Source organism: Nipponia nippon, unplaced genomic scaffold (assembly GCF_047370975.1).
Source record: "Nipponia nippon isolate SJK-2023a ecotype South Korea unplaced genomic scaffold, ASM4737097v1 scaffold_1, whole genome shotgun sequence".
Classification (NCBI taxonomy): domain Eukaryota; kingdom Metazoa; phylum Chordata; class Aves; order Pelecaniformes; family Threskiornithidae; genus Nipponia; species Nipponia nippon.
The window spans coordinates 23,585,630-23,606,925 of NW_028262290.1; the positions used below are offsets into that span (position 1 = coordinate 23,585,630).

Genomic DNA, 21,296 nt, shown 5'->3' on the forward strand with positions numbered 1-21,296 from the left:
GTTGGGGAAGTGACCAAGCTGCAGAGAACTGGGGGTACATGGCAGGGCTGTGCTCTGGCAAACTGGCCAAGCCAGCTGGAATAGCTCCCCATATTTCCCAAAGGAAAGTAAATGCCATCAACACTCTCCTCCAAGCCTATTTGTGCATATGAAAGAAGGGAAGGAGAGAGTCGTCTTTCCATACAGCTATTTTCAAACTGTCTTTCATTTACCTGGCTCCAGAGAATGGCACTAGGATTAGATATATACCAAATGATGAGTTTTATTTATTGAACAAAAAATTGCGCATTGATACATTCTAATGTGAAGAGATCCTTGGGCAATAGGGATGAAGGAACTCTGAAATGGAAAATGCCCAGAAGGTACCTCTAGGTGCTTTTCTTTGGCAACAGGAGCACTATCAGTTCGGATGCCCAAAGATTTGCCTAACTTCTGTTAAAACATTACATATGGTTTTCTTGTTGCCCTGCTACTTCATTCCATACGTAAGTTATTGTGAATATTTTTTGACAGTTAGTACAGAAGTACCTTATATTCTGCTAGTGTCCATTTCAGTTTCACAAAACATAATATTTAGATATTATGGATTATTCTTCTTGCAATTAAACTAGCTCAACAAGTTTAATTGCTCAACTTGTTTAAGCTCAACTCCATTTGTGGCTTAGTACTTCTCTGGTTTCTCCCAAACAGGGCATACTTCAGTGAAGTTACACTTGCCCTTAATTTCCCCTTTTCTATAGATAACAATCTATTTGTCTAAGCATTTTGCTTAAATTGATTTCTCAACTGAATGCAGCGTTTTGTCACCTTCTTGAGAATTCTGCAATACTACTGAGATGGCCAGAACTGACAGCCTCAATGCTCTTGTTATGTATGTGCGTCTACGTGTAAAAGAGAACACTAGATCTTGCAACAAAAATATATATTCAAATTACAGGTTTACTGGCATCGTGTCTTCATACTGTGCTAAAATAATCTCCTGCAGTCTATATTCAGTGTTTCTATTTATGCATCCTGTATTTTGCTTAGCAGTAAGACAAAAAGAAAGCAGGCCATCGTGGGCATAGCGTTATGAGGATGTTAACACTCTCCTCTCTGGGCTCTTCCTAACCTATCAGTCTTGAGGGTGATTCCTGTTTCTGGTAATAAGTTTAGAATTATTCTTTTCTGGCTTCTGTACAGGGAACATGGGCCTGGACTCAGAAACGCAATGAGGCTCAAGAGCAGATGCTCCAGAGTAGCGTTCTCTCTCCTGTTTTTATACCATTCACTCCCTCAAAGCCTCAGCTATAACCAAACGGAATCATGGAAAACCTCTTACTGTTGGTTTATTTGCTGCTGAACAGTCATCGCACTTCTCTCCGAGGCTGGCTTCGAGCCCCTCAACAGCTACACAGGCAGAGCCAATGCCTGTGAGCTCTTGGGTCTGGATGCCTGTGCCAGCTGCATCCCACACATGCTGGCCCCTTCCCTCTCTCCAAGCAGGAGATGCAAATGGTCTTTTGGGGAGCCCTACCTCCCTTGACAAGATTTATAGCTCAACCTGGCTCCTTCAGGAAAAAGGGACTCTGAAAAGTGTAAAAATGACAGTTCGGTACGCTGTGAAGACCTGTGATCCTGTACTTTCTCCCTCTACTCATTCTAACCCTCCATTAGTCCTGACAAGCTTTAATCCCACATGGGGCACTCTCGATGCCTTTTACTTGGCTGTAGTGTCCCTTACACATCTCTGGTACTGCACAAGCATTAAATCAAGGTTTCATGTGCAATAAAGAGGAATAAAAGCTACCAACCAGCTAGCTCACATCTTCACACAGCAAAAAAATCCTTGCAAAGAGCCCTCAATTTTTCCCTCCAGTTGCCTGTTGTGATCTGGTTGACAGAATCCTCCAGCTGTGGAAAAATTGGTTTAAGGGTCTTAGAAATGGGATAAGAGTGTATTTGCAAATTAAACTATGTAAGCTATCATCACTGACTAATTACAGCATGTTGCTTTTAAGTATGAGCATTTATTACACCAAATAATTCTGCAAGAATCACTACCTAGATTTCAAGTAATGCTGTGGAGGAAGGGAGAAAGGAACACTTGATATCTTTTCTGATATTTGTCTAATCTGAGGGCAGGATTCATCTTACCCAACCTTATCCGCTCAAATGGTAAGCATGAATCTAAGATCGTAATCTGTGCTTCCTCCACACTGAAAGAAGAAAGACAGACACAGCCAGAAGGTGATTCATACAGCTTCTTCATAGACAACTAGCTGACATGAGGCTACAGCATGTCATGGGAAAACGGCATGCCTTGGATATACGATAAAATGTTTACATTAACCTATGACTTCAGTGTCAAAATATAAACTGTTTAAGTATCTCCAGTCTTCAGAACAGTATGGTACATCCTTCATATCCTAATTGCAAGTACCCAGGCTTCAAGTGTTTTGTCTCACCATGGTAAATAAAAAAAAATAAATTAAAATCTGTCTTCATGCATTCCTGTTACCAGATGATAGGAACCCAATTTGAGAGCTGGAGATTTTTTCCTGTTTTGTCAACAAAACTAAAAGAAGCAAGCAACCCTCCACACCTTTGACAAATACCTTAAACTCACTTTTGGGGCGAGGAGGTGTTTCACTGGTGCAAATTGCAACCTAGTAAAACACTAATGGTGACCCTGGATTCTAACTTCTAGCAGCACACAGAAAGAAATTGCAAACTGGAAAGCGATCGCATCAGAGCACTGGGAAGTTGCAAGCAATGAAAAGATTCAGTCCCAATAAATGTAAAATCTTGCAAAAAGGAAAAACAAAAAATACAGAAAGAAAATAGGAGATGGTAAAGAATCCAAAGAATTAATAAAAATAAGTTCGTTGTCATTTTGTCTTCCTTTTAGGCAGTGATGTTGTTTTTTTCATGTAACCAAGCAATACAGTTGTCACGAGGCAGGTGGGGAATCAGAAGCAGGAGTGTGTCATGAGATCTCTGCTGTCAAGCTGTAATTCAGCACTATGAAAAGGATTTAAATTGATGGCATTGGAGTATCTGTCATTATGACTAAGGTAATTACTCCATTGAGCCCCATCTCTAGCAATAGGCAATATCAGAGGCTTCAGGGGAACTGCTCTACTATGAAGACTGAATGCACATGCGGAGGTGCAAATTCTTCCCTGGTCGGTGGTTAGTAGATTGCATCATTTGCCTATTGTCTCCTGCAGCTCTCTAGTTAACGTGAATTTCTTATCAATCATAAACTCATCCAGCCTTTTATAAATGTCAGCTAAGGAGCTGGGTGTAATAATGAATTCCAGTCACCAGTAACATCAGATCCTATATTGCAGGGCCCAGATCTGACAGCTAAATAGGTGGTGAACTGGGGTGACTTGAAGCTTAAAACACACTCCTGGCATTGCAGAAAGACCTCCACAGGAGCAGAGACGTGTGTTGCTAGTTACTGTTCCAGGGAATAATTTTGTACCAAATCTCATAATCTTTGCTTTGTTCTAACTCAGCACTCCTGTGGTGGGCTGACCCTGGCTGACGCCAGGTGCCCACCAAAGCCGCTCTATCGCTCCCCTCCTCAGCTGGACAGGGGAGAGAAAGTATAACGAAAAGCTCATGGGTTGAGATAAGGACAGGGAGCAATCACTCACCAATTACTGTCACAGGCAAAACAGACTCGACTCGGGGAAAATTAATTTAGTTTATTACCAATCAAATCAGAGTAGGGTAATGAGAAATAAAAACTAAATCTTAAAACACCTTCCCCCCACCCCTCCCTTCTTCCCGGGCTCAGCTTCACTCTCGATTTCTCTACCTCCTCCCCTCCAGCAGTGCAGGGGGACAGGGAATGGGGGTTGTGGTCAGTTCATCACACGTTGTCTCTGCCGCTCCTTCCTCCTCAGGGGGAGCACGCCTCACACCCTTCCCCTGCTCCAGCGTGGGGTCCCTCCCACAGGAGACAGTCCTCCATGAACTTCTCCAACATCACTCCTTCCCATGGGGTGCAGTTCTGCACGAACTGCTCCAGCATGGGCTCCTCTCTCCACGGGTCCACAGGCCCTGCCAGGAGCCTGCTCCAGCATGGGCTTCCCACGGGGTCACAGCCTCCTTCGGGCACCCACCTGCTCCAGCGTGGGGTCCTCTACGGGCTGCAGGTGGATATCTGCTCCACCATTAACCTCCATGGGCTGCAGGGGGTCAGCCTGCCTCACCATGGGCTTCACCACGGGCTGCAGGGCAATCTCTGCTCCGGTGCCTGGAGCACTCCCTCCCACTCCTTCTTCACTGACCTTGGTGTCTGCAGGGCTGTTCCTCTCACATATTCTCACTCCTCTCTCTGGCTGCAATTTCTGTCGTGCAGCAACTTCTTCCCCTTCTTAAATATATTATCCCAGAGGCGATACCACCATTGCTGATGGGCTCGGCCTTGGCCAGCGGTGGGTCCATCTTGGAGCCAGCTGGCATTGGCTCTGTCAGACATAGGGGAAGCTTCTGGCAGCTTCTCACGGAAACCACCCCTGTAGCCCCCTGCTATGAAAACCTTGCCATGCAAACCCAATACAACTCCCTATTGAAGTGAAGGACAAGCAAGCAGCAATGGCAAGACTAGGATCTCAAGATCTCAACTGACTCAGTTACTGCCAGCATTAATACTGCAACAACACAGAGCATTTCTCAGCCTGGAAGGCTGGTGAGCTGTTCTTCACTGGGGTCTGTGGTTGCACAGCCTGCTGAACCCACGTAGAGCTAGCCCAAATGCGTCTACATACCCTGCATTATAGATAAACCCCACAACAGCGTCAGAGAGCCTGCTTGCTGAGCAGTATGGCTGCCCTTTTATTGCTTCAAATAGAAACCTGGGCTATCTCAGTGGTTAAACTTTATCGAAACTTGAAACAAAAAAAAACACTGAACAAGTTTCAGTGTCAAGTGTCAGTTCTAACCCTTTAGGGATAAACGTGGTGCAGAAACACCTTCCAGAAAGCAATGAGTATCACTGCAGTCTCCAGAGAGGACTCACTTCAGGTCTTGTGGTAGAGTGCATCTCCAGCGAGTATAGGATTAGGAATGGTATCTGAAGGAGAAAATGATCTCCCAGAAGGCAGGTGAAACCCTAACGCTTCCTTCTAATCATCCAGACTGTGACTCATTACCCTTGGGTGAGAGGAAATCTCTGTCCGTATATCTTGGCCAGAACTGAGTGCCGGGGAGTAGAAGGGGGGCAGAGTGAGTGAAGTCTTAGGTGTCATGTGTTTAGCTGATCTAATACAAAAATAGAAAGGAATCAAGGGGAAAGAAACCCTGTGAAGACAAACCAAGGAAAAAAAAAAGGAGGCAACACCAACACACAGAGTACCTTCTGCAGAACTTGAGGCAGACACAGTCCTCAGAAGACCCAAATCCACCGATTCCTGCCTTGATTACTTTGGGACAGTAGGCAAATTCTAGCATGAAAGAAAGTAAGGGGCTAACTCAAGACACCTGGTTCTAGAAATTAACAACTGTGGCCTAAAACATATGTTAAATGTATTTTAAATCAATTCAGTTTTCAAGAAGGCAAGCAAAGTCAGCACACCACCCAAGAGCTGTATCACCCCATTTGTAACATGGCAGAGGTGAAGCTGGATGGAGGGCCAACTCCTGGGGACCTTGTTGGACAGTGGGGAGAAGAAAACACCACAGCATTTTCCTCACTTTGCCATCAATGCAAGTGCACATAAAGTCCCCCGGGTACAAACTACATAATATGTTTTCTAGTCCTATGGTTCTGAGCATGATAAAGAGACTGAACTGGACAAGACTCTGCAAGACGTGGTTCAGAAGATTATCCCATAGGTGATCCAGAAGGTTGTTAGCATGGAAGCTGTTATGGATAAAGACCCACTGCCCATTCTCAACAACACACAGCTGATCCTCTGCCAGATACCATGGTCTGTAGCCAATCTGAGATATGACTAAATGGCTAATGGATAGCAAAAAAAATAGACCTTCCCATTGAACCCAATGGTATTCACTTTTTGCCTTTCATGGATCCAGAACCCATGTGTTCTTTCACTGAGTAAAGGTGGCTGGTTCACGCCTGTGCAGACAAGAAACTGAGCTGTCAAAGGCTTCAAGAATGCAGAGAGAAGCTAGAAAGTAGAAAAAGTACTTCAAATTCCAAAACAAATATTAATAGGTTGAAAAAAGCTATTTAAAATACCCTTTTACCCATGAAGTAAGTTGGTCTTTAAGCAAACTAAAAGAAGAAAGGACTCCCGTGATGCTCCTGTGGCCTTCTCACCCCTCACAAGCCCTCTCAGTGTGCAGGCTGACTGCTATGGGCCTAGAAGGAAGAAGCTTGTGGGATGTATTCCCTTCCTCTCTCTCCAAGCCTGGAGCTCACAGGGGCTGCCCTTAAAGTCTCAGCCCAAACACTTCATGGATCATCTGCCAGTTCAGCTTCCTTCCTTGCACATGTAGGAGAAAAGATTCCCATCAGGGCTGGCTCTGCAGCTGATGGTAATACTGCTGGAGATAGCTCTGTTGCCACTCCGCTGCTGTGATTTCCTTCAGGTCCCCACTGGAGCATGTCTCCTGAAGATACCTGTACCCTCAGGGCCAGCACTGCAACCTTGTGTATGGATGCAGGGGTTTGGCTCAACCCTTTGCAGATTGCATCCTGGGAGCATTCCTTGGAGCAGTTTTCCAAAGCTGACTGCCCAGGTTTGGGGCATTACATCAATGGTCTTCATTGATACTTGTCCTTCTCTGTAGCCTGGTCTGAGTGGTGACTAGACTGAAAACCTTTGGCTGCTTCAGATACTTCCCTTGCATGTGGAAAGGACATTTGAGACCAGCAGTTATCTTCCAGTCATGTTGCATCATGGCCAAACTAGGCACGTCCTGGTATGCTGCCTACCATGAATCAAAACTATTTAGAGCTCTCTGTCAAAGATTTAACTATACCGTTCCTGGGTAGTCTCACGGCACTGCAGTCGCTGCCCTCTCCCTATGCAATGACTGCCCCAAAAGGGGCTTGAAGTCTTGGGAACTGTTGGAGAGATTAGTCGAGTTGAATGCTCCTGACCACGGGAAATTGCTGTTACTAACTTGTGTCTGGAGTCAGCTTCATGCAAGGAAGCGAGAGGTTCCCACCTCACTCCAGAGGCAGTCTGGGAGGCCTCCTAGCCAGCCTGAGGAAGAAGAGACAACAGAGGAGACTTCTGAGTAAAGGGTCACGCTGAGAGTAATCACAGTAAACAGCAAACTTGCCAGAGATGTTGGCAGGAAGGCAGGCACGGTCACAAGTGCAACGCTCATGGTGAAGCTGCCATCTTGGCGGTGGCCTCAGCACGTAGAGGAGAGCGGCTTTACATGGCATGCAGAATTCACCCGCCGATGATGGGGAGGACCAGGCTGCCTCAGAGTACCCTGCTCATGTCCTCCACCCTTGGGCAGTGGCTGGGGCTGCAGGATGTTTTATGGCAAGCAGAAATTGCCAGACAACCCGGTAGAGCTGTGTATGCAGCTCCCCACACACAGCAAGCGACTCTCCCCCGTGAATGGCCTGTCTGCCCTGGTGAGGCCAGGGAGGATGATGCAGTTCTGGAAAGCTCTCCCTGTACAGAGGTCCTGTGTCCTACTGCTGCTTCTCTGTTGGCTCTCACAGCCTTAGCCATTGTATCAGAAACCACCTACCCTCTAAGCAGGGGCTAAAGGCAACCACTCCTCACTGATCCCCACCTCTGTCCTTTTCCACCAACAACGTGACTGCACACACCAGTGCTCCCGCCAGAGCTCTGCTTCTGTGAGCTCCTCTTGAAGTCAGTGATGGTCAAAGCCATATGGAGTCTCTCCATAAGGATGTGTTGGAGCCCTGAGGGCACCCACAGCCCTGGCTGTCCATTCCCAGGGACCTCATGTCCTGCCCCGCCATGGGCCCCACTGAGCCAGGGCCACCTGGGGGCTCACATCCCGACCTGACCTCAGGCTGTCCCGAGGGAGGTGCCCGATGCCCAGGGCTGGGGCTGCCCCGGTGCCCTCCAGCTGCCTGCCTTAGGGCTGGGGTGGTGGGACAGGCCTTGGCTGCCATGGGGAGCCCCTGGCCTGTCCTGCTTCCTGACAAGATGGTTTTGTGGCCACAGGAGAGTCAGAGGTTGTACGCTATGGGTCCAGCCGAGGAGGACACCTCCCTCACTGTCTTTTTTCAACATGTGCTCATGCCGGGTATGCAACGCCTGGCACGACTGCAGGTGACAGCGTGCGACAATGGGTTCTGTGGCATCATGCCTGCCCAGAATCTCCTCCTCATGCTGTCCAGGCTGGCAGTTGTCACCCTGGATGCAAACGCATGCTGCCTTCAGGTCCACTGACCTCCTTGCAGTTGACTTGAGGCATCTCACCACTGTGAGATGCTCCTACGGAGAAACACTCTGTTTCTGCATACCCCCATGGACACAGTGACAAAGACTCCCTTTGGCCTCTCGTTGTCACACAGATGGCATGTTGTTTTAAATGCCTGTGAGTTACCCATGATACTTAACTGTGGCATGAGGACATGCAGAGAGACAAGGCCACAGGGCCTGCTGTGGCACTTTTGGAGGTCCTGTACTGTCAATAGCAGACTGTGGCCATGGTGCGCACTGAAGTGGGATCCCCACGGGCACCAAGCACCTCCCTCGCCAGCCTCCTCCATCCAAGTTTATTCGTGAGGGAACCTGTAGATGCACTGCAGATGAGCCACCCCAGGAAGGATTATGCAGTAATGGGGCAACTGGTGGACTAGGACTTTGGGGTGCAGTCAGTGTGTCACCATGAAAATACGGAGGCACTGTTTACGACTCAAAGGACAGCTAAATCTAAGCAGATATTAGCTCCTCAGGGAACGGCGAGTCTATATGTCCTCTGGCTCTGCCAAAGATGGACTGTACATGCTGCTTGAAGGACTCTCTGACCGATTTGAGACCAACTTTAGAAAAAGTATAGGCCTTTCCTGAGCAGGGTTACTTCCACCATGACTTTAATCTTTTCACATCTAGTGATGTTGATGAAAAAGTTATTTAGAAAACTCTCAAGCACTTTTACCTTTATACAATTTTTCCCCCTACCCCACTGTTCTCACACTTAAAACAGCAAAAACAGTCTTGCTCAAGCTTTCCAGAAACAATTTCACCTTTGGGCAGAGACTAAGCACATAACTTCGCAACACAGAAAAACAGAAGTTTCAGGCTGTTCTGAGTAACAGAAGAGGAAAACCTGGGGGATTAGAATGGAAACAGTGTTGTGCAACAGAAATGATAGTCTGCTGCTTTTCACAGTATAACTAACTCTTACTTGATTTTCATTTATTTTTTTTAACAAGTTGAAGCTACCTAAGGATACAGACAGTGTGAGCAACTGACCTTTAAAAAGGGCTAGCTCCAAGAAAATACAGAGGTATCACACATGCGCCTTGCAACTCCTCACCTTTAGGCACCTGACTTCCAGAACAGTCTCCAGAGCTTATATAGTACAGGATCCGGAGTTTTAGGTGTTCAAGAAATGTTAAGCTCATAAACAAGTCTTTTGCAGACTTTTGGAGCCTTGCAAGTTGAGTGACATATGTGTTTAGGAGCAACTTTCTGGATTCAGGTTCACAGATTTCTCTCACTATTTCTATTCTCTCTCTTTGGGGCTCGAAATAAACCTATTTAATTGATTTAAACAGATTTTCTTTGTTGCAGTAGGCATGTTCTCGGGCCTGTAGTTCTAGATATCCTAAATTTTCTACCCTTGCTTTTTCTTTATCGACTACTACACAAACTGATTAGATCAGATGATATAATGCTAAGATATCTGAGATGTTTGAAATGGCTATGGAAGCCTTCATCTTTAATGTTTTATGACACGCTGATAATTTGGAAAGTTCTCAGCCCGCACATTGTTTACTGGTATCTTGCCACTTTGTAACTTGGATCAGTGAGGTTGCATCTACATCAGATAGCTCTATTTGACACGAAGCTATTATCCTAGGCTTGTCATCATGCTACCCTTGTATTCAAATATCCTTTCATTTTACCTTCAGGTTAATGATGCCTTTTGAGAAAATCCTAATCTGGATTTCTTCCAGCATATGTATTTTTTAATCTACTGTGCTCAATACAATTTATGACAATCAGTGCATGGCAAATAATCTTTCACAAAGGGTAAACAGAAGCCTGATAGAATTCCACACATATTCCCGTCCTGTGCAATTTGTATCTTAGCTATACTAATAAATAATAAGATATTTATCAGTTATATACTGATATTTATTAGTATTGCCTATTTTTGCATGCCTGGTCTAAAGACATGTTTTGCTGTCAATGGATATTGCAGATATTTTAGTTCATCAAAGGCTTTTATCCTTTCTTCTTTAGTTGCAAGTCAGAATGCATTTCCATATTTTCTCCAGTGGCAAAATTGATCTAAACAGTTCTCTTCCTTCCCCATGCTACTTGTTCCTGCTGCCATATCAATCTTCTGCTATGCTTTTCGTGCAAATGCAGCCATCTGTGGGGCAACGCTGTAAGACAGATCAGTAAAATCAGGGGTGCTAAAAATAAACTCTCCAGAAAGAAAAAAAAATTGGCAAGACAGTTGAGCTGGAAAATGTAGGAGAGTGGTGAATCCCCAAACAAAGGGTGTTCTTCAGAACAACATGAGAGAAAGGTCAGGGACCCCAATGTGTGTGTCAAAAGGGGAAAGGGTGAGGATGTCTCTTTTTCTCCTAAAAATGAAGGACTGGTGACCAGATGATGGCAGAAGCTGCAGAAAATATAAAATTATCTATAGAAAAAAAGAGTTTGCCTTTGCCAATTTTATGTTGAAGATGATGGTTGAATATTCAGATAAAGATTTCTAAGAGAGACTCAGATGTGGGATCAGAGAGATGGAAACATTTACCTGCCATATTTGATACTCTTCCAACATAAGTTTAAAGAAGAGACCATAAACACATGACATACTGGCCCAAGGCACTGCATTTTACAGTACCCTTTCATATGAGATAGCAGTGTTTCATATGTAAATGTATGTTCATATGTAAATACTGAAACTATACTGAGGCCAGCAGTCCATACAAGCATAGATTATGAGAAGGATATACTAAATTAAGGCAAGGCTGTCCATGTCACACCCTTTCTCCATTCCCTACCACTGAGAGAAAAAGCACTTTTCTTTCTCAGTCCTCTCTGCTCACCTCTCTTCATGCTGATACAATTTTTGCCCTTCCACGTTTGACAGCGTGTTGTGTGTGCTTATATCTCCTTAGAACACACCAGATGCTTTGCTTGGAGGGCAGTATTGTTGTATTCTGAAATAATACTTTGTACTCTTCTGCCAGCAGCTGAATTAAATACCCAGAATGTTTCAATCCTAGATGTTCTCCAGAAAGTGTTTTGGAAAGACAGGCCTGTTTGTTTTTATAAATCTTGTATGCTTCACAAAATGCAGTAAGCATGAGGTATTTCCTCTTTGTTAAAGGGTTTGGGCAGCCCCTACTTTCCCTTAATACCTCTTTGTCATCCTGTTCTATAATAATAAGCAAGCAAGCAAGCAAGCAAACATATCTTCCCTACATATCAAATCAAACCACTGTCAGTTTTTGTGTACAGCTTGTGCAGAAAAGATTCTCTTTCCTCCCTGTGCTTTCTGTATTTTTTAAATTGACTATTTTGAATGCTTCTGATGAAAAGCACCTACTTGGCTGCAGGCTCTCTGCTGCAGAGCTCTCAGGAGGGTGGCTGGACGTTTGCTTTGTCCCTCATCAGCTTCAAGGAGAAACTATCTGACCACCACAGTGACCACTCAATCTCTCAGTGCAGAATTTTAAAACACCTGGGCTCCGTTCCCCTCCTGTTCTCCAGCATCAGCCAAGAGACTTCAGAATATTTGCACTGATTTGCTGAATCCCTCTGGGCATTTAGAAAGCAATACATTACTGCATTGCTTTGCATTTCTTGTTGCTGTTTTTTGTTTTATTGGTGGCTGCACATTTGAGTTGGTAAAATGGTTTGCTGTTCCTGTTCCAGTCAAAATTTGTTCACCTATCTTATCTTGCTATTCTATAAGCAAATCTGTCTGTTCCACTCTTCGCTTTCTTTCTCTCATTCACCTCCACTCTTGCCTTTCCTTTTTCTCCCCTCATTTTATCAACTTCAGTTCTCTAATTCCATTTCTCTGTACAAATTCTCATACATAAGAAAGTGGCCAAGACTTTACCCTGCAAACAGTTATACGTAACATTTTTCTGCCTATCTTATCCAAAGCAATACAATGGCACTACTTACAGGCCTTAAGCGACACGTCCATGTTTGCAACACTGGAGCCTAAGTAACTCACCTAGCTACTGCCTTTTGCAAGCAAAGAAGGAACTGCTGCCGTTTGTACACAATACACCAAAATTCCAGTATAATCTCATTGCTGTTACCCTCATTTTCCACTTCCCCTCCCTGTTTGTTGTAATTGCCTATTCTGTCATTTCAGATTAAGTATCTCACCATGGAATGACTTGTATTCACTCTTAATTTGATGTACTGGAAGCACTCCTATTGACTCAAATGGAACTATGCACATAAATAAAGGTAAGTGTATGTGCCAGCCTTTAACAGACCATACATTGCAAATCCCGCAGGAAAAGCACAGTACATTTTATACATTTTACACATTTTACAATATGTGCACATGTTAAATGCAGGTTGGGTAATTAGTAACTTTTTCCAGAGTAAGCTTTTAGGTTTCATACCAGCTTAGCGGAAGCACCGCTAGCCATCTATAAGCACAGGACAAACTCCAGTTCCAGGGAATTCAGAGACGACAAGAGACAGTATGAATGATTAACTAGAGAAAGAAAAAAAAAAAGGCACACGATTTAAAACCGATGTAACATTAATGTCCACCAATAATTCTTAAAATATGCCCGAGGACAGAGGAGAGGGGTTCGGAGCTGGCCCCGAGGCGGAGGTCAGGAGGGGCGAGCAGGCTGTGGGAAAAGGCAGCGGCTGAGAGAGGATTGCAGGCGGAGGGAATCCCGTGAAAGACGGCGTCAAGGTCGACGGTAAAAGAAGAGGGAGCACCCGAACGGCGGGGACGGGAGCGCTGCGCGGCACGGCCGGGGCCGAGCGACGGGACGGCGGCGCCCGGGCGGCGGGGGGCGGACCGCAGCTGACCCCGGAGGGCAGGGGCACCCCGCGGAAGACGAGCTGGGGGCTTCTGGGCACATTTTGGGACAGGTTCCATTTCAAATGGCAAGAAGGGGGGCGACAAGAAACGCTCGTATCTCGCAGCTCGAAATCAGCGCCTTGCCATTTCGGCGGGTGAATCAGCATTCAGCGACACGAGCCCACCGAGACGCCTCAGCAGCCCGGCCTTCGCCTTGCACTTCCCCGTTTTAACGGGTATGAAGTCCACGGAACGGTACACAATCCCTCTGTGCTGCTGCCGCCGCTCTTGGCAGCGCTGCGGGGTTCCCCGCGCACCGGCCCAGCCAGCTGGCCCCCACCAGGGAGCGGACACCGACACCGACCCCGCCGAGCGCCCCCCGCGCCGCGTCGGGCCGGGCCGGGCCCCCCCGAGCCCCGGAGCGGCAGAGAGCGGGGCGAGGACGAGGCAGCCCCGGCCCCGGCCCCCCCCGCCCCGGGGGGCGCGGCGCGGCGGGGTGGGCGGCAGCGGCCTGAGGGGAGCGCGGCTCCCAACGGCCGCCGGGGGAGAGCGGGGGGGCGGCACCGCCGTGCGCGTGAGCTCAGCGCGTCGCGGAAACCAACGGCCCCGGCCCCGCCCTCCCTCCGCGGGCGGCCCCGGCCCCGGCCCCGCCCCGCCCCGCCCGGCCCCGCCCCGCCCGCGGCAGCGCCGCCCCCTCCGTTCCTCACACACACACACAGAGAGGCTTCCTGCGCGGGGCCCGGCCCGGGCGGGCGGAACGGCGCCGCTTCCTCCCGCCGACTCGCAGGTACCGGCGGTGGGCCTCCGGCGGGGCGGGGGCGCGGAGGGGGGTATCCGGCGTCCGGCGGGGCGTCCCCCGCTTCGGGCCTCCGCCGGCAGCCGCCGCCCTGAGAGTGGCGGAGGGTGGGGGGTGGAGCGGAGCCTTGGAGCCGGAGCCGCCTCTGGGCGGGGGCCCGAGCCCGGGTGGGAGAGGGCCCGGGTGGGTCCCTGCTGCGGCCGGGGGAGCCGCGGCCCGGGGGCGCCCCGGCGGACGGGGGGAAGTCGGCGGCGGCCGCCGCTGCTCCTCACATTGCTGGAGGGTGAAGTCATCGCGCCCATTGTCTCCCCTCGGCTCCCCCCGGGCGGAGCGAGGGGCCCGTCCCGCCCCGAGCCGTGGCGGAGGAGGGGGGCACGGCCGGCCCGGGCCGCCCCCCGCCCGAGGGGCCGGGGCGGCGGCGTGCCGCCGGGTGGGTTTGGCTTGGCCTCGGCGCGGCGGGCGGGCGGGGGTGTGCGGGGAGGTGCTGCCGCCCTCCGCCCGCCCGGCTGGGCCGCGGCGCCGCGGGGGGCCCCTCGGTGGGCGCCTCGCTCCCGCCGCCCGGCAGCGGCACCGGGCCGCCGGCGGGGCCCTGGAAACTCCTGCGCTTGAACTTGCAGGGCCCGGGGAGAGCGGTGCACGCAACTCCCGGGCCTTCCGCGCAGTCCGGGGGCAGGGCTGGCGCGCCTCCCCCCCCGGGAGTTTCTCGTTTACCGCTCTGCTCTGTTCTGTCCCCCCGGGTCCGGTGGATCGGAGGGGTTTCTCGGCTGTAAAGGCGGTGGGAGGACAAGCAGTGATGATAGCCGGCGTCTTGCCGAGTGTTTTCCTTGCACAGGTCCTTCTGCAGAGCTGGGAGTTTTCCGCCTGGCAGTGTACTGTACACACAGCAACTATTGCAGGCGCGTCTCGGAAGGATAGGGAAAAATGGGTAACAAACAGTCTGAGTGCCAGCGTGCATGGAAGTGAGCTGAAGAGGTGATGCTTGGCAAAGGGTAGGTGTCCTTCTGCCTCTCCCCTCCTGTTCCTGTACTCTCTGACAGAAAGAAATGGGGCTTTGCCAAAGGGGTAGCAGTGGAGTGGAGTTGTGGGGGTATGCCAAAGGGACAGTAGTAGAATGCAGTTATTGCTGAGCAGAGAAATCAAAATTTGAAGCCTTCATGCCCTTGCGGTCGCTTATTGGAAATGTGCCTGTGTTTCCCTGTGAGGAGCACAACAAATATTGTTTCTGTTAAAATACTGTAGTTGGCATTGGTACTGATTAGTGCTTTATCTCAGTTGTCATCAAGGACAGCATTATTTTTAAAAAGCAAAGGGCAGTTTGGGAAATGGGTCTTGCAGGATTTAATTCTGTAGACAAAACTAATTATAAACTAATTTTTAAAAATTCAATTATTTTACTTCAGTTTGTTTTTTTTTTTTTTTTCAGTAATTCCTTTTTTGTCAGGCAAAGAACGATATTTCAGTATCTGATTAAATGTTTTTTACTACGTTCACTGGAAAAGAAGGTTTTCAGTTTAATATCCAGGTCAAACTGAAGTATAAGATCTGAATTGCCCAGCTAACAGAATTCACCTGGATGCTTAGAAATGACGGCTGTGTAACATTACTTAACAACTTCCAAAATCTTACCATTATTTAACTGTAAACATTTAAATGCTTCTACTTAAAAGCTTTCAGAAAGCTGAGAGGGCACTTTTTTAAATTGCATGTGAACTAGGCCTATTTGGTACAGAAAATGAAAATGAAAGTTTCTCACTTTTGCATAATGGCAATAATGCTACTCTTAAAAACGAGTTCAGTAAAAGGCTTACATAGTAACTCTTCTATGTGCGTATTTGTTGAAGTATGCCAGAGTTTCAACTGTGCTCTATACGATTCAGCATTTATAAAATGCTGAATTCTAGCTGTTATGTTTATGTTGTCAGCTATTTTTGAGTTTGAGGACATCAGATCATCATTTCTAGAAGAGGAAGTTGAAATGTGCACGTGTGGGTTTCTTCTCTCCCCTTCCCCTTAAATCTACCAGACAAATGACACATTTCTTATATAGAGCAATCATCAGATTTTGATTAATTGTGCTAGCTGAGGCTCAGGAGGAAGGAAGATACTTGACAGATGTATTTGTGTACCTTCATAGTCTGTACAAATCTTGGTCTCTCCATTAGTAAATGAATCATTAAAACTCCCTTAGCTATGGGATTCCCAGTTAGCATTAATATATGCATTAGGAAAACTTGTTTTATGTGAATATTATCAACCTGTGAAAGAACACAAGCCCTTGAATTCTTTTGGCAGTTGGGTAGAGCCTTTTGTGATGGAAAATGTGTGTACTTTTTTTTTTCCCCTATTATTAATTAACAGCATTTAGCTACTACTCCCTGTGATAAAAACTTCAGACTGAATTTGTTCATTTGGTAGGTGATTGTTCCTACCCAGTCCAGTTTGGCTTTTTTTCTGTTTGCGTGGGCCTTTTTGACCCTTACTTAGTCTTATTGAAGTATTCCTCACAAACAGTCCCCGTCCCCTGCCCTGTCCTTTCCAGGGAAACAAAGTAGGATGCCTAAATCTTTTCACAGGACTTCTGAATCCTGGTTTGGAAGCACTAAGAAAGGTCTTTGAAGTACAACTATACTGTTCTGCATCACTATCCTCTGATGGCCTTTAGCCAAGCTTGTGGTCTCCATTATGGGGTCAGTTTACTCTGGCCCATGGTCAGACATACATAATTAGCTTTGTGATTTGTTTTCTGAATTGTACGTAAACACCACATACCAGCCCAGTAGAATAAATTTTAATACCTGACTAGAACGAGTTGATGGATACATGTTTTAGACTCTGCTCTTCTAAGTGTGATTTCTGGTTTGTAGCTGAGTTGTGAGTCAATCTGATTCTTTCTTAGGGTCAGCAAAGGCTCTTTGAAGGACTAATAAAATTCATTCTAACACTGGCTTATCCATAAAGAAGTTGATTTCAGATTTTTCTCTTTTTGCATTTGTCTTAGCTCTAAGTTTCTATTGTCCCTTCTATGTGAACCAATGGAAGATGTGTAGCTGAATGAATTGGTGTACGTAACACAGCTTCAAGATACTGAGAATGGTGTTGGATCTTACATTGCTAAAAGCATCTGAATTGCACCTGAAGGTAGACTTCCACCAAGAAGGTAAAAGGTTATATTGAGTCTTAGAGAACTGGTTGTTTTTAGTAGTGTTGCAGTGTACAATTTTTTTTTTCCCCCGTAGGAAGAATATGGAAGAGGCTGTATCAGTACCTCAAAAACAATTTTTTTTTTTAATGTTCCTAATTTTTCACAAGAGGAAACTTCCTTTTATTTCTGAGTCTCTGAAGTGGAAGTTTTATCTGTGATTTAGTCTAATGTTAGTTCATTTCTATTAGTTTGATTTTAAATATTCAGTGAGATAATCTTTAAGGAAAAATTGAAACCTTTTTGTGTTGTATATAGATTAGATTTCAGACATTGTGTGTTCTGCTTTAACTCGGAAAGAAATAGAAGTCCAAATAAACAACTCTGAACTAAAGAGTAGAATTCAGAGTAGAATTTCAGTCTTCCCTCTTAAGTATTCACTTGAAGCTTACTTCAGAAGGTTTCTTCAGGCACTCTATTTTTAATGCTTTGTGATAAGTTATTATATAAGTAGGTATTTGGTCTCTTGCTGATATTTATGGATTGCCAGATTTCTTCCAAATGTCTGTAAACTAATGTTCACCTCACTATCCCAGACTTCTTGTAAGTTTATTTTTTAGTTGATGAGAAGAGACTTTGTGGAAGAGACTTTGCTCACTTGAGTCATAAGGCGGCTTAGTCTTCTTTCTTCAGTGATCTCTGGTTGTTTCATGTACATTTCTGGCAATTTTCAGGCACTGCCGAACCATGTTTTACCTTGGGTTTGATTGCTGGTCCTTCTCTGGTATGGGTTGCTTGTTTTTTCTTTTTTTCCTCTTAGTGCAGGTACTGACTCAAGGATCCAAAAGAAAGCAATGGATATCTAAAAAGAATTGTAAATGTTATGTGGGACTAGAATATTACAGGGCTCTACTAGAAATTTTCTTCCTGTTGTGAGCATGGCTTATATCAGTTTCAGGATAGTCTTTGAGTTCTTCAAAGTAGAATTCAGAGAAGTAGAAAAGCCCCATAGCTGAGTTGTGAGATGTCATTTGTGATAGCACCCTTAGGTCTTTCCTCATAAAGGCAAGGGAGGAGGGCCTTGACTGTCTGTTTTGCTTCACTTTCATGGAAGTCATGTCATACTTCTAAGAAGAATTAACCCTACCTTGAGATTTATCCATGGAATAAGAAAAAGTAGGAGTGCTTCCATTTTAGGTTACTTTTTAATAATGGCAAGATTACTGTAGGCCTTTCCACTCTTAAACTGTGAAGTCAATCACCTGCTGGGTGACTATTAGTATCTTGTTGGGCAGGTAGCCAGAACACTGCAACTGTAATTGACATTTACAAGATGAGTATAGCTGTAGATTTTTTTTTTTTTTTTCCTGAAGGGCGAGTTTCCAACAGGTTTACTTCACATCTACATATATTGCACCAGTCTGGAAAGCTGATAAAAGAGTTGCTTTAACCTAAAGCAACTTAGCAAAAAGACCTGATGAAATGAGCTTAAATAAAAGTTACATATACACAGCTGTTTCCTCAGGCATTAAAACTTCCTCTCTTTAGAGGCCAGCATGTCCCCTAATGATGTCTTCAGTGAGACATTTGAAGGGCATCTTGCAGAAATAAATGTTTGTACCAATTCAATTTGGTATAGTCACTTGTTTTTTGCTTCCTAAGTAGAGCACAACTCAGTTAATGCAAGCATCCTGTTATTGTTCAGCACAAACTGTCATTGTGGGACTATGTCAGTTCTGTTTCCATTTATAGTTGAGACAAATTACTGTTAAACAAACATTTTTCCATAGGTCCTTTAGCTGCTTCCATAAGGCAGATTAGAGCTCTTACTCTAAATTGGAGCCCCTGGCTGTCCACTCCAGTTGTTCCATTTAGTGAATGAAGAACTGCTTCAGCAAGAGGACTAACTCTGGAGATACTGTCTGCAGTAAGAATTACATTGCTTTGTTCTCATTGTGTTTCACTGATGCTGCATAGCCATAATAAATAAAAGTATCACTTTTAAGTTTGTCAGTTAATGATCAGATTTTTCGCATAAAACCAAACTCTGTGAACCGTATCAAGTTCTGTTTTTATCTGAAAATGCTTAATCTGTAAGACAGTTTGAGCTATACTGTTTAGTGCACTGTGTAAGACTTCTGGTGAAACAAATTTACCTCATGTATGTTTTCAAGAAATGGTTTGTAGGGAGTGCAAAGTGGTCCCGCACCTCGGAGGATCTACTGAACAGTGGAGGTTCAGGTGGGACTGAAGATTGTCGTTGAGGTGTGGGGATTTTATAGTGCTACCTGGCTAGCGTTTTGGATATGACGACATCATAGCAGTAGTGTTGCTGCGCCTTGTTTTTATTTTTAAGTGTTTATATAAAACAGCCTTGTTAACGGTCTGCTCTTAGACAAATAGGAGTCCTTCTTAGCACCATAATGGTTGCATTCCAGAGAAAAAAGCTGTTGGTGGTGCCATGCCTAAATGTATTATTCATCCATTTCCTTTGCTGGAAGTACATGGTGCGCAGAACTTACAGTATATTTCAGTGAAACTGGACAAGGGGAGGGATGTTTTGGCAGATCTTCTGCAGTATCGTCATTCAGAACGCAATCTCCGGAAGAAACATTTATACCTTTTTTAGCAAATAAAAGGCTTTTATTCTGTCTAAATTAGATAGTTGATGAGTGCTTTGGGTTTTTTATGACCTGAAAATTGAGGGCCATGTGCTCAGCCCATACTCAGTGCTGCAGTTCTTGCTCGTATCAAGATCTAATTGTACCTCGACAGTACATATTTTAGTAAGTATTAACTGAACATCTGTACAGGGAGTGTGTATAATAAGAGAAGATGCTGACAGAGAGTGGCTGTTGCAACACACTGTTTGGCTTTTCTCCTTCATATCGAAATGCTTTATGTAGGGAGCATCCAGTTGTCCCTCGAACATCTTAATAGTGGAAGAACATTTGGATGGGAATAAATAGTGGCTGTAGTGAGACCACCCAACTAGCAAAGGTGAAGCCTCCTGATAAACGTTTTCTTCTGGTCAGCCATTGGAAATTATCTTACTTGGGTCTGCCTTCCGTGTTTCCGTAATAAGCAATCTAATATGTTGCTCAATGCAAAGAAATGTAGCTGTAAGATGAAGTGTGTTCAAGGTTAAAGACTTTATTTTTAGAATGTGTACTGTAAAAATAACTTTTACCAAAGACTTGTCCACTGTGTGTCCTAATGAAGGTGGTCTGACTTCATGTTCCTCTATCTTAAGTCAAATATAAACAGAACAAAGCCTTAAAAATTACTTATTTTTTTGCTGAGTTGAAGACCTTGCTTCAGTTTCCTGAGAAGAGCAGTTACCTTCTCAGTTTCATTTTACCTGTGAAGCTGTACTTTTTGTTTGACTTTGGATTTTCAAAAAAAGGAGTCAAGCTTTCCTTTATATGACACTGCTAAAAATACATCTTGGGAGACCAGGAGCCCTTTTACTCAGGGTCAGAGATAGAGGTATCAAACTTCTAGGCCCTTTTTAAGCAAAGGGATCTGTGGTGCTTATAGCCTGCAAAGCCAGGCTCTTGCTTTCCTGAAGTGTAAGATTCTGCAGTCAGTGCAAGTTTATCTGTGGGACAACATAGAGAAGAAACCTGCAAAGCTATTGTGCTCACTATTCCTCTTAATTTCACCACACCGTGGTTCTAACCCATCTCCATTTGGACTGAGGGATTTTTGTATCTAGTGACCAAAAGTATTTTCCTCCTTAAGTTCCTACCTGACTCTAGTTACTTTTTTTTTCTCCTTTCTTTCTTCGCCTTCTTGTTCCTATTTGCTGTTGCCCTTTTCCCCCCCCCCCCCCCCTTTATGTGGCAGTACACTTTTGTTCAGACTTTGTCGGTGGTGGTGCATAGCTGCAGAAAAGTAGACTTTGCCTTCTGTGACCTGACACCAGGCAGAAATTCAGCCAGGGTAAGAATAGAAGAGAGCCCTGTAAGCTCAGCACAGGAGTCCCGAGTCTTTCCATTATTAACAATTAAAGATGATTCCAAGATAAATTAGGTAATGGATTAACTAACTAATGAAAAGAGAACAAGGATAAACAAAGAGAAAGATCCTGCCTTGCAAGAATTTGGATTATTAGAATTACATGCTGCCTGCCTGTCTGGGAAAGGAAGAACAAGCTCCCCTGTTTTCAGTGTTAATTTAGTTAGTAGATAAGGTATATGA

At 45.5% G+C, this 21,296-nt stretch overlaps 1 protein-coding gene across 4 annotated transcripts in view; it reads left to right on the forward strand.

Annotated features, from left to right (window-relative positions):
* Positions 1-13,837: 13,837 nt before the first annotated feature.
* RNF19A (ring finger protein 19A, RBR E3 ubiquitin protein ligase) overlaps positions 13,838-21,296 on the forward strand; it is a 59,943-nt gene continuing 52,484 nt past the window's right edge. Inside the window, exons 1-4 of one of the 4 annotated variants that reach the window (XM_087748875.1) lie at positions 13,838-13,945; positions 14,787-14,943; positions 16,953-17,111; positions 18,884-19,020. The gene's annotated coding sequence lies outside the window, so the exon portion shown is untranslated. The remainder of the gene's footprint in view (positions 13,946-14,786; positions 14,944-16,952; positions 17,112-18,883; positions 19,021-21,296) is intronic. The other 3 variants (XM_087748882.1, XM_087748899.1, XM_087748890.1) reach the window with 3 other exon arrangements.